Source organism: Sus scrofa, chromosome 3 (assembly GCF_054392235.1).
Source record: "Sus scrofa isolate SSC_HxYL_T2T_F1_AM1 chromosome 3, Sscrofa_HxYL_maternal_Yorkshire_Landrace_v2.0, whole genome shotgun sequence".
Lineage (NCBI taxonomy): Eukaryota > Metazoa > Chordata > Mammalia > Artiodactyla > Suidae > Sus > Sus scrofa.
The window spans coordinates 116168876-116183036 of record NC_139385.1 but is presented as its reverse complement, the minus strand read 5'-3'; the positions used below and the strand labels follow the sequence as shown (position 1 = coordinate 116183036).

The 14161-nt window shown below is 39.2% G+C and overlaps 1 long non-coding RNA gene across 3 annotated transcripts in view; it reads right to left on the bottom strand.

The window, feature by feature from the left end:
- LOC106509856 (uncharacterized) overlaps positions 1–14161 on the bottom strand; it is a 967706-nt gene that overhangs the window by 885743 nt on the left and 67802 nt on the right. The window lies entirely within an intron of this gene.

Genomic DNA, 14161 nt, shown 5'->3' with positions numbered 1-14161 from the left:
GATAAACCCCAAAGGACTGAAAGGTAAACACGAAGTAAACTTAGACACTAAAAAGATCCTTTATTGAAAACAAGTTTGCATATCCAAGGACTGTTTTTTTGTGAACAAATGTTCAGAAAACTCCAGCAAAGACATAGAATACAAAACCTAAGGAAAGATTATAGCTGGGAAGAATTGGCTTCAGGCCTAACATTGCTTTATCATGGTTCTGGCAGGTAATCAATAGGAAATTCTGTTGCATAGACATAAATCATAATTGAGTTTTCATTAGTCTTGTGCCAAATCTGTGACTGTATGAAATCCAGGATTTCAGTGCCAAGGTGCCTTATCAGCCCATATGCAAATACGCCTTTTGATGGAATCAAAGAATTGCAGAATTCAGAGGAGATTGCAACCTTGTGCTGCCAAAGCCAGGTAGACATTTAACTCTTCACATTGGCCCATGACTAAACACTGCCTGCAAAGGGAGGCATTTCTCATGCAACTCTTCTCCTTAGATGCTCAAGGGGATTCAGAAATGGGGAAAAAAAATCCACACACAATGTCAATTCTCCCTAAGAGGCTAGGGAAAAGAAAAAAAAATCTTTTACCAAAATCCCTGAAAACTTTATCAAAAATGTATTAAAAGACCATTAACTGATACTAAAAATAAGCTTTATATATATAGTTTTTCTCAAGGCAAAATAGAAAAAAATGGTACTAGAGACTACCTCCTCTAAATGTTGAAAACAGAGTAAAATTTCCAGACTTTCATCCTTATCTCAAAGATAACACATCTGAAATTCAAGATAGGTTAAACTGAGTACTTTTAATTCTATGCTCACTTATTTTGAGGACAGATGACTAGATTAAATCAGGTTTACAGGTTTCTAAGGGTCTGTATTTTTAAAATTCTTTTGAACATCTTTTAAAATAGTTTTGTGTATGTGTGTGTGTGTGTGTGTTTGTTTGTTTGTTTTTAAGATCAACCACCAGAACTTTTTTAAGGCACTGGGGACTAAATTGCCTGAGAGAAAATTTTACCTACATAATTTGCTCACTAATTCAAATTTCTCCCCACTATTTAGAACATATACACAATGAAAAAGATACTCTAGGAGTTCCTGCTGTGCTGCAGTGGGCTAAGAATCCAATTGCAATGGCTCAGGTCACTGTGGAGATGTAGGTTCAATCCCTGGCCTGGCACAGCAAGTTAAAGGATTTAACAGCATTGCCACAGCTGAGGTGTAGGTTGGATTCAATCCCTGGCCTGGTAACTTCCATATGGTTGGTGTGGCCATTAAAAAAAAAAAAAGATTCTCTACAGCAGCACTGTCCAATACACTGTCCACATGTGGCTATATAAATTTAAATCATTCAAACATAATTAAAATGAAAAATTCAGTCCTGTAGTCATACTGCCTACATTTCAAGAGCTCAATACCGTGTGCAGCTAGTGGCTGCAATATCCTAGGCCACAGATATAGAAAGTTCTGTTGGACAACTCTGCAAGTCCGTACCCTTCCTTTCATGTCCACAAATCTCTGTTTGTGTCATCACAGAGGGAGGGACCCTTTTCTCTCTGGGTTCTCCAGACAATCCTGATTTCACCACAGCCACATGCATTACAAAGAGTGTCCAAAGAACTTATACTTCCACCACCCATTTGCCTTTACTGAAGTGAGCATTTTATACCTCTGTGCTTTTGTGCATGTATCTACCCCTCTGCTAGGAACTCCTAACTATCCTTCAGGTGTGGTTCAAGTGTTAACTCTGTGTGGAGACCTTCCTCCGCTTAGAATGGTGTTTCTCATTGCCTTCTTTACTTCCTCAACATTTTAAATAAATATCTGCAGTAAATAGTTAAAAAGAAAAGAATGTCCCATGAAAGGGCCACAGTTCCCACCCTGAGCCCACATGCATGTGGGAAGAACTAACAGGCCATTGATAAAGTCAGAAATTCTCAACCATTTTGGAGGAAGAGAGGCATATCAAATTTGCTATGGGAAGATACAGTTGCAGGACGTCAGCAAGATGGCAGAAGAGGAGATTTGAGCCCTCATAACCCCCACAGAAATATCCACTTTGACAACCATCCACAGACAGGAATACACCTGTGGGAACCTCTGAGTCCAGTGGAGAGGTTATGGCACTTCATTTCCGAAAACAAGCAAACAACAATAGATGCACTGAAGGATGTAAGAGCTGCACTTTACCTGGGTCAGTGCTCCTGCACAGCTGCACATCCTGATGCCAGGGGAGACCCCCTCAGCCTACAATTTCTCCCACAAGGGAAAGTGAGAACAGAGCGATTACCCAGATTGGTGGGACATTGCCCCCAAAGCCAGCTGCTACCTCACCCTATTCCGAGCAGTAAAGGGATTAGCATCACTGCATAGTCTAGGGGGCGTAGGAGGAGGGCAAAAGGGCTGGGGTCACAGCAACCACTGTGCAGATCTCAAAAGCTGGACACAAATCCTACTAACTGGCTCAGAGACTTCACCAAGAGGCCTGCCTCCAAACTCCATGGGACACCTCACTGGCAGCTCCCCCAGTGGATGGCATGTTCCTCCAGCACTCCACTTGGGCCCTCCCAAGATGGTGCTCAGGAGCCTCCTCAGATAGCATCTGGAAGCCTGCAGACAGCACACGGATATCTCCAGCTGGCTTGACCTTGCAGGATCAGGAGGAGGTGTACAACCCTGAATACTTCAGGGAACTGATCTTGAAAAATAACAAAGCCAACCTATAGACAGGCTGGGTGAAAAACATTTGACAGATCATATATAGTATATGAGACAGGATATATCCAGAATCTATAAAGATCTCTTACAACTCAAGAGTAAAAAGACTCATAATGTGAGGGAAAATGGAGAGAATATTTGAATAGACATTTCTCAAAAAAATACTTACAAAGAACCAATAGCTCAGGAATTGGTTAGTCATAATGAAATCCAAATGAAAAACCACAATGAGATACCATTTCGCACCTACTAGGATAACTATATTCAAAAAAAACCAGATAATCAGAAGTGTGGACAAGGACATGGAAACTGGAACCCTCATGCATTGCTGGTAGAACGTGAAATAGTACAGCTGCTTTGGAGAAGAATTTAGTAGTTCCTCCAAGTGTCAAACGTGGAGTTACTATATGAACCAGCAATTCAATCCTTGGTATGTACCCAAGGGAAATTAAAACATTACATGCATTCAGATACTTGTACACAAGTGTTCATAATAACATTTCTCATAATAATGCAACACTGGAAACAACCCAAATGTCCATCAACTGATGAATAAATATCCATACAATGGAATATTATTCAGGAGTAAAAAATAATTAAATACCAATACATGCTAAACATGGGTGAATCCTGAAAACTTTATGCTAAGTGAAAGAAACCAGTTAGAAAAGACCACATATTTTATGATTACATTTATATGAAATTTCTAGAATAGGCATTCTTTATAGAGAGATAGATTAGAACAGATTAGTGGGTGGGATGGGGAAAAATGAGGAGTGAACTAGTAATGGATAATGAGTTTTCTTCTGGAATGATGAAAACATTCTAAAATACACTATGATAATGGCTACAGAACTCTGTGGATATACTAAAAATTATTGAATTGTACACTTCGGTGAATTTTATACTATGTAAATTACATCACACAAAAAACTATTTTTAAAAAACACCCAGGATTCTAAAATAATTTTTTTTTATTTAATGTCCACACCTGTGGCATATGGTAGTTCCTGGGCTAGGGGTCAAATCGGAGCTACAACTGAGGCCTACACTACAGCCACAGCAATGCCGGATCCAAGCCACATCTGCAATTTATGCTGCAGTTGGTGGCAACACCAGATCCTTAACGCACTGAGTGAGGCCAGGGATCAAGCCTACATCCTTATGGACACTACAATGGATTCTTAACCCAATGAACAAAACAGGAACTCCTAAAATAAAATTTTTTAAGTTTTTTTGAACCTGAGGTTCAAATTTTTTAGACAACTTAAAAATACTTGTTCAAAGAAGTGGAAAAAATTTGTACTAATTTTGCAGAAGACTGGATATATATATGTTTGGCTCTATCTTTTGCAAACTGACTACAAAAATAAAACTAGGTTTTTTCCTAAGTACTTTTATTGTTATTTCCCCAATATGTTTTTTTATTAAAGTTTATTTATAATGTTCTGTCAATTTCTGCTGTACAGCAAAGTGACCCAGTCATACATACACATATACATTCTTTTTCTCATATTATCTTCCAGGATTAGTACATGCAAACTATTTAAATATTTTATCAAATCATATTTGATTCAGTGCATGAAAAGGAGTTATGTATTCAAAGAAAACCAATCCCACGATGACACCAGCAAATAGCAAGTTAACAACAATGCTTGGTTTATGTCAACCTTCTTGTGGCTTCCTTATACCTCTATCTTGAGAAATGAATCAGCTGACCCCAGGTAAAACAGTGGAAAGCAGGGCCTTTCAGAGGACAAGATCAGAAAGGTCAGTTGGCCCATGATTAATGTTATAGGGCTTCAGAATGTGAATTTTGACATTATTTCCAGCTGATTTTATAACCCAGTCACAGAAGTAACAAGCATATTGTTAGGATTAAAAATGTTCATCATATATCTTGCGATGGTTAATTTTATGTGTCAGCTTGCCTGGGCCACAGGGTGCCCAGACATTTGGCCAAACATTATCGTGTGTGTGTGTGTGTGTCTGTGAGGGTGCTTCTGGATGAGACTAACATCAGAGTCAGTGGACTGAATAAAGCAGATTTCCCTTTCTTATTGTGAGTGAACCTCATCGAGTCAACTGACGACCTGAAAAGCACAAAAAGGCTGAATAAAAGGGAATTCCTCCTGCCTGTTTCTTTTAGCTGGGATGCTGGTCTTTTCCAGCCTTTGGGCTACAGCTGAAACATTGGCTTTTTGTGAGTCTCTAACCTGCTGACTTTTAGACCGGAACATACACCACCATCAGCTCTCCTGGCACTAAGACCTTTTGGACTCAGACTGGAACTAGACCACTGCCTTTCCCAGGTCTCCACCTTACCTACTGCAGCCTCCATAAACACATGAGCCAATTCCTTATAATAAATCATAGATGACAGATGATAGGTAGAGAGAGAAACAGAGAGATACTAGAGAGGTATTCTTGACTAACACCTTCTCGAATTTTGTGCTGTTCTGCCAGACTACAATCCTTAGAAATTACATACTACAATGTTTGTAACCTTACTTTGGCTTTTCTAGAAGTTTTCATCTATAGAGGTCTTGTATGATAGCAATGATTCAGCTTTTTTCTAATCTTTGAGAAACTCTGATGGAAAAACTTCTACATGGCAGAACACATATCTCATTAACTTGTAGGACCCTGGTTGAACCTTGACTCTGATTGTGCCTCAGAGTAACCAGATGGACAATGGTGGTGACAATGCCTACCTTTATTAGTAAGGTTCCTATGAGGATCGAGTGAGATAGGAATTGTGAAAAATACTTTCAAAGATAATGCAGTATACAGCAGTGATACAATTTTATGGTTTTAGTTGAATGTTATTAATATTTTAGCATTAACTGAAATTTTTCTAAATAGAGAAAAAGCCTTAATGGCCAGCTGAAATAGAATAAAATAGACAAGTTAAAATAAAATTCAAGTACATTAAAAATATATAATACAGGAATTCCTATCATGGCTCAGCGGTAATGAACCCGACTAGCATCTGTGAGAATGCAGGTTCAATCCGTGGCCTCATTCAGTGGGTTAAGGATATGGTATTGCCATCAGCTGCAGTGCAGGTTGCAGATGCAGCTCAGATCCCACATTGCTGTGGCTGTGGAGTAGGACCACAGCTACAGCTCTGATTGACCCCTAGCCTAGAAACTTCCATATTCCAGTGTGACCCTAAAAAGACAAAAAAAGAAAAAGAAAAAAAAGCACAAAAAATATATAATGCAAAAAAAAAAAAAAAAAACTGGATCATTTAATGCTTCTTTAATTTTCAGTGTAATGTGGGGTGAGGTGTAAACTTGTTATATTCATGGAACAGATGAGTTATTAAATTAATTTCATGTAAACAAACCAGATAAGAGGCAGCATGTTTACTGACATGGAAAGCCACTCCGCTGTTATGTAAATAACTAACGTATAGATGTTTATAATGTTTTTCAGGTAATACCACCAAATAAAGTCTCTCAGAGAGAAATCACATTGTTTGAAAGTGCCAAAAGCTTTAAAGACCAGTGCCAGGTATAGCATAAGTGCCTAGTTAATATTTGTAGACTGATTAAGGAAAAGTATTTATGTATAAATAAGAATATTGACTATAGGAACATGCAGATAATTCTTTCACTATTTCAATACCATGTCCAGCTTGGAGCCTGAAACTTAAGTGAATGGAGAACTTGGAGTAGTTCCAGAGAAAAGCAATGAAAATGATTAAAGGGTTGGAAAATGGAGCCTATAAATCATGACTATAGGAATCGAGGCTTATTTAACCTGAAAGAAAAAGCTACATGACTGCACCAGATTCTTACATCTGAAACTGGGAGATGGTGAAACTTGCCATCACCCATCCACACAGCTGTGCAAGCAGAAATCCAGAAGCAGCAAAGATATTTTCAAAGTATTACTATTATTTTTGTAAATATCTAACCCTCTTTCTCTCTTCTTGTGGGTTTTAAAAATAAACAATAGTAGTCCTGGGACAAGCAGGGTACGCATGTATCTGGTGTCACTAAGGGCCAGGCACCGTGCTGGGTATTGTGGAGAGAGAAGAGTAGGGGAGGGTGTGATCCTTAACCTCAGAACTGTGAGGTTTGCCAAGGAGACTACCGTGTAAAGAGAGCTGCATGATGTCAGGAAATCTCCTCTACCAAATGATATCTGAAGTCCCTAGAGTCTCCAAGAAAGGCATAAGCAAGTTTACTTGGCAGGTTGGGAAAGAAAAGGAGCTGCTTTACCAGGGTTTTAAAGCTGCAAATGAGCTTGATGGACAGAAGTAGGCGGGAGGGCAGTAAGTCCATTCTATGTGAATGGAAGAGCAAACATAGGAAAGTCACGCAAGACACAGTGAGAGCCTGAACCAGTCAGGAGAGCTGGAGCAGATAAGGGAAATGTTATCACATCCAATTTGCAGATGGAGAAACTGAGGCTCAATGGTCTCAGTGATTTGGGCAAGGTTAGCAGCAGTTAAGGTCAGAGCTGGGACTTGAACCCACAAATTCCTGATTTTGGATCTATTAGGGCTCATTAAAAATCTTGGCTACTCTTTTAGCAGTCCTAACATTCCATGGTTTGTGAGATAAATATTTCTTTCCATTAGAGCTAAAGTTGTTATCAATAGAAAATCAATCTTGATGAGTAATTTAGTGGTGATGGGGAATGATGTCATCACAGTCATATGGTACAAAGTCACTGAATTCCGCGTACACACACACATACACACACAGGCTATTTACAAAGAGTTTAATTTAGCACAAGTGTCATTTAATAATGGGTAAAGCATCTCATCTTATTTGTTTGGTTACACTCCATGTAGTAAAGACAAGAGATACAAGCTGGAATTAAATTATTTTCAATTTCTTATTTTAAATTGAAACAAAATGCACGGCCCTACCCATGCTGTCAGAAGGAGAACTTTCTATTATCACTCCTGCTGCATCTTCAAATCTTTTATTTCTCATGTTTTAAATGGAAATGTTTCGCATGCCTTCAGCCAATCTAACAACAATCAAAAAACTATTCTGGATCAACACACACAAAATCTGAGAGGAGAAGTAACTTGCTGGAGTCCAGGCAAATCATAAGATAAACAAGAAGTGTTTTGGTGAGTTAGCAGTTTAATTTGTTTTATTATTTGATCTGGTTTCTCTACAGTTGGAGGCTAGCCAAACTACTTCTGAATTTCTGGATACTGAGAATCTAGAATTGCCAAAATATGAATTCTTCTGTCTTAATAACTGACTGAAAATGAAGGAAAAATTATTTCTCATTCTTTTTATTTTTATTTATTTATTTAGCTTTTTAGGGCCACACCCACAGCATATGGAGGTTCCAAGGCTAGGGGTTGAATTGAAGCTACAGCTGCAGGACTATACCACAGCCACAGCAACACGGGATCCAAGCTGTGTCTGCGACCTACACTGCAGTCACGGCAATGCCAGATCCTTAACCCACTGTGCGAGGCACCAGGGATTGAACCTGCATACTCATGGATGCTAGTCAGATTCATTTCCGATGCAGGAACTCCTCACTCTTCTTTGTTTCGAAGGTTCAATGGAATAAATTTCACAACAACAAATACTGGAGAAACTAATGCAATACTTCAAAGCATGCTGCTGTTTCTTAGGAGATTCCTAGGCAATCTCCCAGTTAGATAAGTTGTTCTAGAAAACCTCACACTGATATTCCTACCTGACCGCAGTTTCAAAATGATCTCTTTTATCCTGCTCCATGACTGGAAATTACCTTAAAATTCAGTATCGGAGGATGAACTCTCCTGGTTCAATTTCCCAAGAGTTCTAATTGTAATTATACCTAATTTGTTGGTAGCAACTAGACGACATGAAAGCTGCCCTTTTTATCCCTGCCTGCTTCTCCCCCTCTCCTTGCACGCAAGCTCTGTAATAAATGAGGAACACACAGCTGTTCTTGGTGGGCACAACCACTGGTGATTCCCTCTATGCGCTTGCCTTAGGAACTGAAAAGTCACTAAAAATGGAGCAATTTCTTAGCCATTAGTTTGTAAGAATCCCAGCTGCCCAGACATGATTTAAAACATGAACATCATGACCTCAATGTTCTCAGAAGGTATGAGTCTCTTTGCCCCCGTTTCAGGGAAGTCCTGAGTTATTTTCCTTAGAGTGGATGCATCTAAAAGCTAATCGTTTTGACTATAAGCTTGAGTACATGTCTGAACTCTTGACTTCATGTCAAGCTAACCTAAAAAAATGAAAAATTCAATCTTGTCCTATTAGCGAGCCCTGATCGGATGTGACACCACTGAGCAGAGCATTTGAGTCCAGAGACTGGCACTAGGTAGTGCCCGTGCACTGAGAGGGAGACCCTGCAAGCTGGTCACTGCAGGGGTGGGTCACCCAGGGCAATGGTTGGAGGTAGAAGTCCCTCACACCTGAAGCTGTGGGTGCATGAGCTAGAATAGTCTAAGCTCATATCCTAAGTAAAACAGCTCAGATTAAAACTGGAGAGATGCATCTGAACAGGTCATCAGTGTAAGGAGCCGCTGAGGTAGCAAGTAGGGTCTAGACTGAAAAGAGAGCAAGGTAAGCAGGAAGGTGTTTGGGGAAATTGCGTAGATGGGTTTTTATACATTCTCCATATGTATTAGGTGGATGGGCTGGATTTATTTAAAAGTCTTTGGTTGGAACTGACCTAACCCCATGAGGACCGCCATCCCAACAGGGCTAGGTCTGACTTTGCCTAGGCTGGTGCACTCCCAAGACAGAGGTACATTTTTTTCATTGTTATTATTAAATTATAGTTAATTTACAGTGTTGTACCAATTTCTGCTATACAGCTAAATGACCCCCCCCCCCACACACACACACACATTCCCTTTTTTATATTATCTTCCATCATGGTCTATCCCAAGAGACTGCACATAGTTCATTGTTCTATATAGTAGGACTCATTGCTTATCCATTCTAGATGTATAGTTTGCATCTACTAACCCCAGACTCCCAGTCCATCCTACTCCCTCCCCCCTCCCCCTCCCCCTCCTCCTTGACAACCAAAAGTCTGTTCTTTATTTCTGTGAGTCTATTTCTGCAGAGCTATACTCTCATGACTGCTCTGCAGGCTCTCCTCCTTATCCATGCCCCGTTCCTGCATGAACAGTGACCAGAAGTACCCAGTAGTGCCCCCAACACACCTTTATTCAGTTTCGTAGGTGAATGCCTCCAAAAGACACCTCCAATGAAGGAATTTCCCAACACTTAATTTTTTCAAAATTTCCAAAATGGGGATTTCAAGCAAGTTCTGCCAGTGCAAAAGCACAGCAACTTCTTTACCAACAAATGAGCCATGGCTGTGTCATTCCAAAGAGTACAGGCTCTCAGTATTCCCTTACCCCAGGGTGGGTGGTCCTTCCTTGTTTGTTCTCTCTTAGACCTAAAGATAGTGTTGATCCTTACAGCTGCCACTCCCATATTCCTTAGAATTTTCTCTTTAATAACCAATCCCCAGTTATTCCAACTTCATGTTACAGCTAATAGTACTTTATAGTAAACCTTTCCTGTTTAACTCAACCTATAATTTATCTTTCCTGATTGGACCTTGACTGATAGAATGGTGAAAACTCTTGGTAAAGTCCTTGAGAAAAGGAAAAAAAATTTGTTCATCAATGCAATAGTTACTTTCCTAAGTAATACAGTAATTATAAAATGGTGCAGTACAAACTATTACATTTAGACTAGATAAGCAATGAGGTCCTACTGTACAGCATAGGGAAATATATTCAGTCTCTTGGGATAGATCATGATGAAAGATAATATGCTAAAAGACTGTATATGTGTGTGCATATATATATGTACATACACAAGACTGGGTCACTTTGCTGAAGAGCAGAAACTGGCACAACACTGTAAATCAACTAAAATTTTAAACTAATTTTTAAAATTAAAGAAAATGGTACAAAATAGAAACTTCTTGCTTATATGTAAAATGGAATTAGGTTTCAGGCTCCAAACACTATAAGCAGTTATTTACATATGCAGGTATGTCACTTACAGCTGTACTGATTACACACAACACATCCTATGGGGACACCATACTCACAGATCCATGACAAGTGTGCTTCCAAAAATTCTGCAATCCACCACTCACACAACTGTATGTGGTGGTCCCACACTACAAAATACCCATTCAGATATTTGAAAAGTGGGTGAGATGTAGGACAGTTCTTCACTGGACACAACCATCCCACCTACTGTAGTACATTTAGCATCTCTGGCCTCCACCCATTCTAGTAGCACACCTCCATCATTCTGACAGCCAGAAACACCCACCTCCCACAAACCTAGAAACTGCTCCTGTGGGAACACTAGCTCATTCATGCCTCATTTTTCTAATTTCATCTTTTAAGCTCTCATTCTTGCTCTAATCACACCAATCTTCATGATACTCTTTTTTAAATTTGTTTTATTTTTATTAAAATATGGTTGATTTTCAGTATTGGGTCAATTTATGCTGCACAGCACAGAGACCAAGTCATATATATATGACTTATTCTCATACGTCCATCATGTTCTATGCCAAGAGACTGGATATAGTTCCCTGTTCTGTAGAGTAGGAGAATGCAAATCAAAACTACAATGAGGTGCCACATCATATCTGTCAGAATGGCCATCATTAACAAGTCTACAAAAAACAAATGCTGAAGAGGATGTAGAAAAAAGGGGAAACCTTCTTCACTGTTGGTGGGAATGTAAACTGGTTCAATCTCTATGGAAAACAATATGGAGATTCCTCATAAAACTAAATATAGAACTACCATATGATCCAGCAATCCCACTCCTGGGCATATATCCAGACAAAACTACAATGTAAAAACATACACACAATCCTGTGTTCACAGCAGCACTATTCACAATAGCCAAGACATGGAAACAATCTTTCCATTGACAGATGAATGGCTTAAGAAGATGTTGTACATATACACAATGGAATAATACTCAGACATAAAAAGGAATGAAATAAGGTTACTCACAGCAACATGGATCCAGCTAGCTATAGATCTGTGATATTCTTTTAACAGTACATGTTCCTTCGAGAGCCTTTGTAACTTATTTCCCTAGATGGAACACTCTGAGACTTAACAGCACCAATTTCTCCTTCATTCCCTTCAGACCATTGCCCAAGTGTCACCTTATTAAAGAATCCTTCTCAGGACATCCTATATATGATAAAAATCCTACTCCTACCCCAGCACCTCTTGTTCCTCTAAATTTGCTTTACTTTTCTTAACATCATGATCACATCTATAGCACTGTATGTTTTACTGAGTTATTTATTTTCTGTATCCCCTCACTAGCCTTTAAGTTGCATGAGGCCAGGGACTTGACCTGTTTTGTTCACTGTTGCATCCCTAGCAACTAGGACAGTCCCATTCTAGTACTGGCCATTCAATAATTATTTGTGCCATGAATAATACATAGTAACAACTTCACTCATGATAACACATGCTCAGTAAAGCTCCTTTTCCCATTTATACAAGTCAACAAATTCAGTCACTTCACTTCCCCTATCCCCCTCCTCCTGTAACTTGAGTTGCAATGACCCAAAGAAAAAAATAGCAGATAGTCAGCAAGTCCTATCCTAGAACATTAGACCACATTGATGTTTCTTCTATGAGGGGATGAATGCAGAGTGGTTTTCAGATGAGACATTGTTTGTGTTCACCAAGTTCATTTAACATAAGTATGCTCTTCATAGAGGTCTGGAAGACAAAGGTAGAAAGAAATTGGACATGGCATGACACAGGTACTTGACATGCATCACCATATTTAATCTGTATAGTCATCTTGCAAAACAAAGAAAACTAAAACTATTTCACCTGAGAGGAAACTAAAGCTCAGTGATATTAAGTTAATATTAGAATGGAATTCAAAACCATGTCTGTCCCACTCTCAAGTCTGTGGTCATTTTACCACATCACTGGAGATGACGAAATATGCTGAACCTAGGTGCAATGTCCTCAAAATTTGAGCATCATTTTAAGGGTCACAGTTTATTTTTTAAAAATCCTAGATTCACTTCCAAGAATATTTATTTCATGCTTATTTATGGACAATATCTAGAAACACTTAACCAATAAAGTCAACTCTCCCTCATTTTAGACGAATTATGCAAGATTTTGGCTTACCCATGGCAAATTTTTGTTTAAAGTCAGTTTATTAACCAATAGCAACTACTCTGCTTAATGAATTGCTTTGTTGATACTATTGGCAGTTTTTACCCTGCCTACTTAATTACTGTGTTCTAAAATCATCAATGTCCTTTGTCTTACCAAGGCCAAGGCAAATTATGAGACAGAAATATTTCTGTCTCCTCCCATCCCTTCCTTGTTAGAATTTGGCTAGAGGAAAACAGAGAAACAAAAGAAAGATAGGCTGCAAAGAAAATTGCTTACTCAATAGTAGGTCTGACCTGTTGAGGACAATAACCAGAATCCTAGTAAGCCATCCCAATAGCCAGCACTCATCTGGCTTTGGACAGTGTTCCTAATCTTAGAAGCAAAAGAGGTGTGAATCACTTCTATGTGCGCCACACTGAGAGTTTCCTATTTGATGCTCACAATATCAAGATTTACTGTTAGCTCCAAGTCACACATGGGATGTTGAGAACCTTTATGAAGCTTCTATAAAGGAACTAGAATCCCATCCAGGTCTATTTGACTCCATGGTCCATGCCTTTTGCCAGTGAACTACGGTGCAGGACAGGAACATTTCATGTCAGAGAGGGCAGGAACATCTCAATTCCAAGAGCCAGCCTGTGGAAGCAGGACCTTTAGCTCAGGACTAAAGAGAAAAAGGACATGATTTGCACTCTGGGCTAAGAGCAAGATGCAACCAAGTGAGCCCAGGCCTAGCTAAGCATACCAGGGCCTGGTACACATATAATCTCTGATCCACAGGTCAATGAGTCTCATTCAGTAAAGCACCACTCATGACATCTCAAAAGCTTCTGCATGGAACTATACACAAGGAACTAACAGCATAAAAAGGGTTGTGGAAGATCTTATAGTCCAGCAAAAATTATTAAGACTCAAACATACACATTACCTACTTCATTTTTCTACTAGTATTTGTGGGTTATTTTTTAGCATAATCCCAAAATATAATGGACATTGTATTCATTCTCTATGCACAATACAGAAAATGATCTTAAACATATTCTTCTACTAAACCTAAAACCCTGAACCATAGGTGAGTTAATCAAGGTGTTGTCTTATTAGGAATCAGCCTTCACCATCACCAGATTTATTACCCTAACAGGATACTTTTCCGGTTACCTCTGCTTCAGGCCTCCTGTTCTGGCCCTTGCCTCACAGGTAGAGCTGAAACCAAGATATTTCAGGAAAAGAAAAGAAACACTGTAAGCCAGGCAGCCCTAAGAATCAATCAAATAATGCTCCCATGGGGTGATAT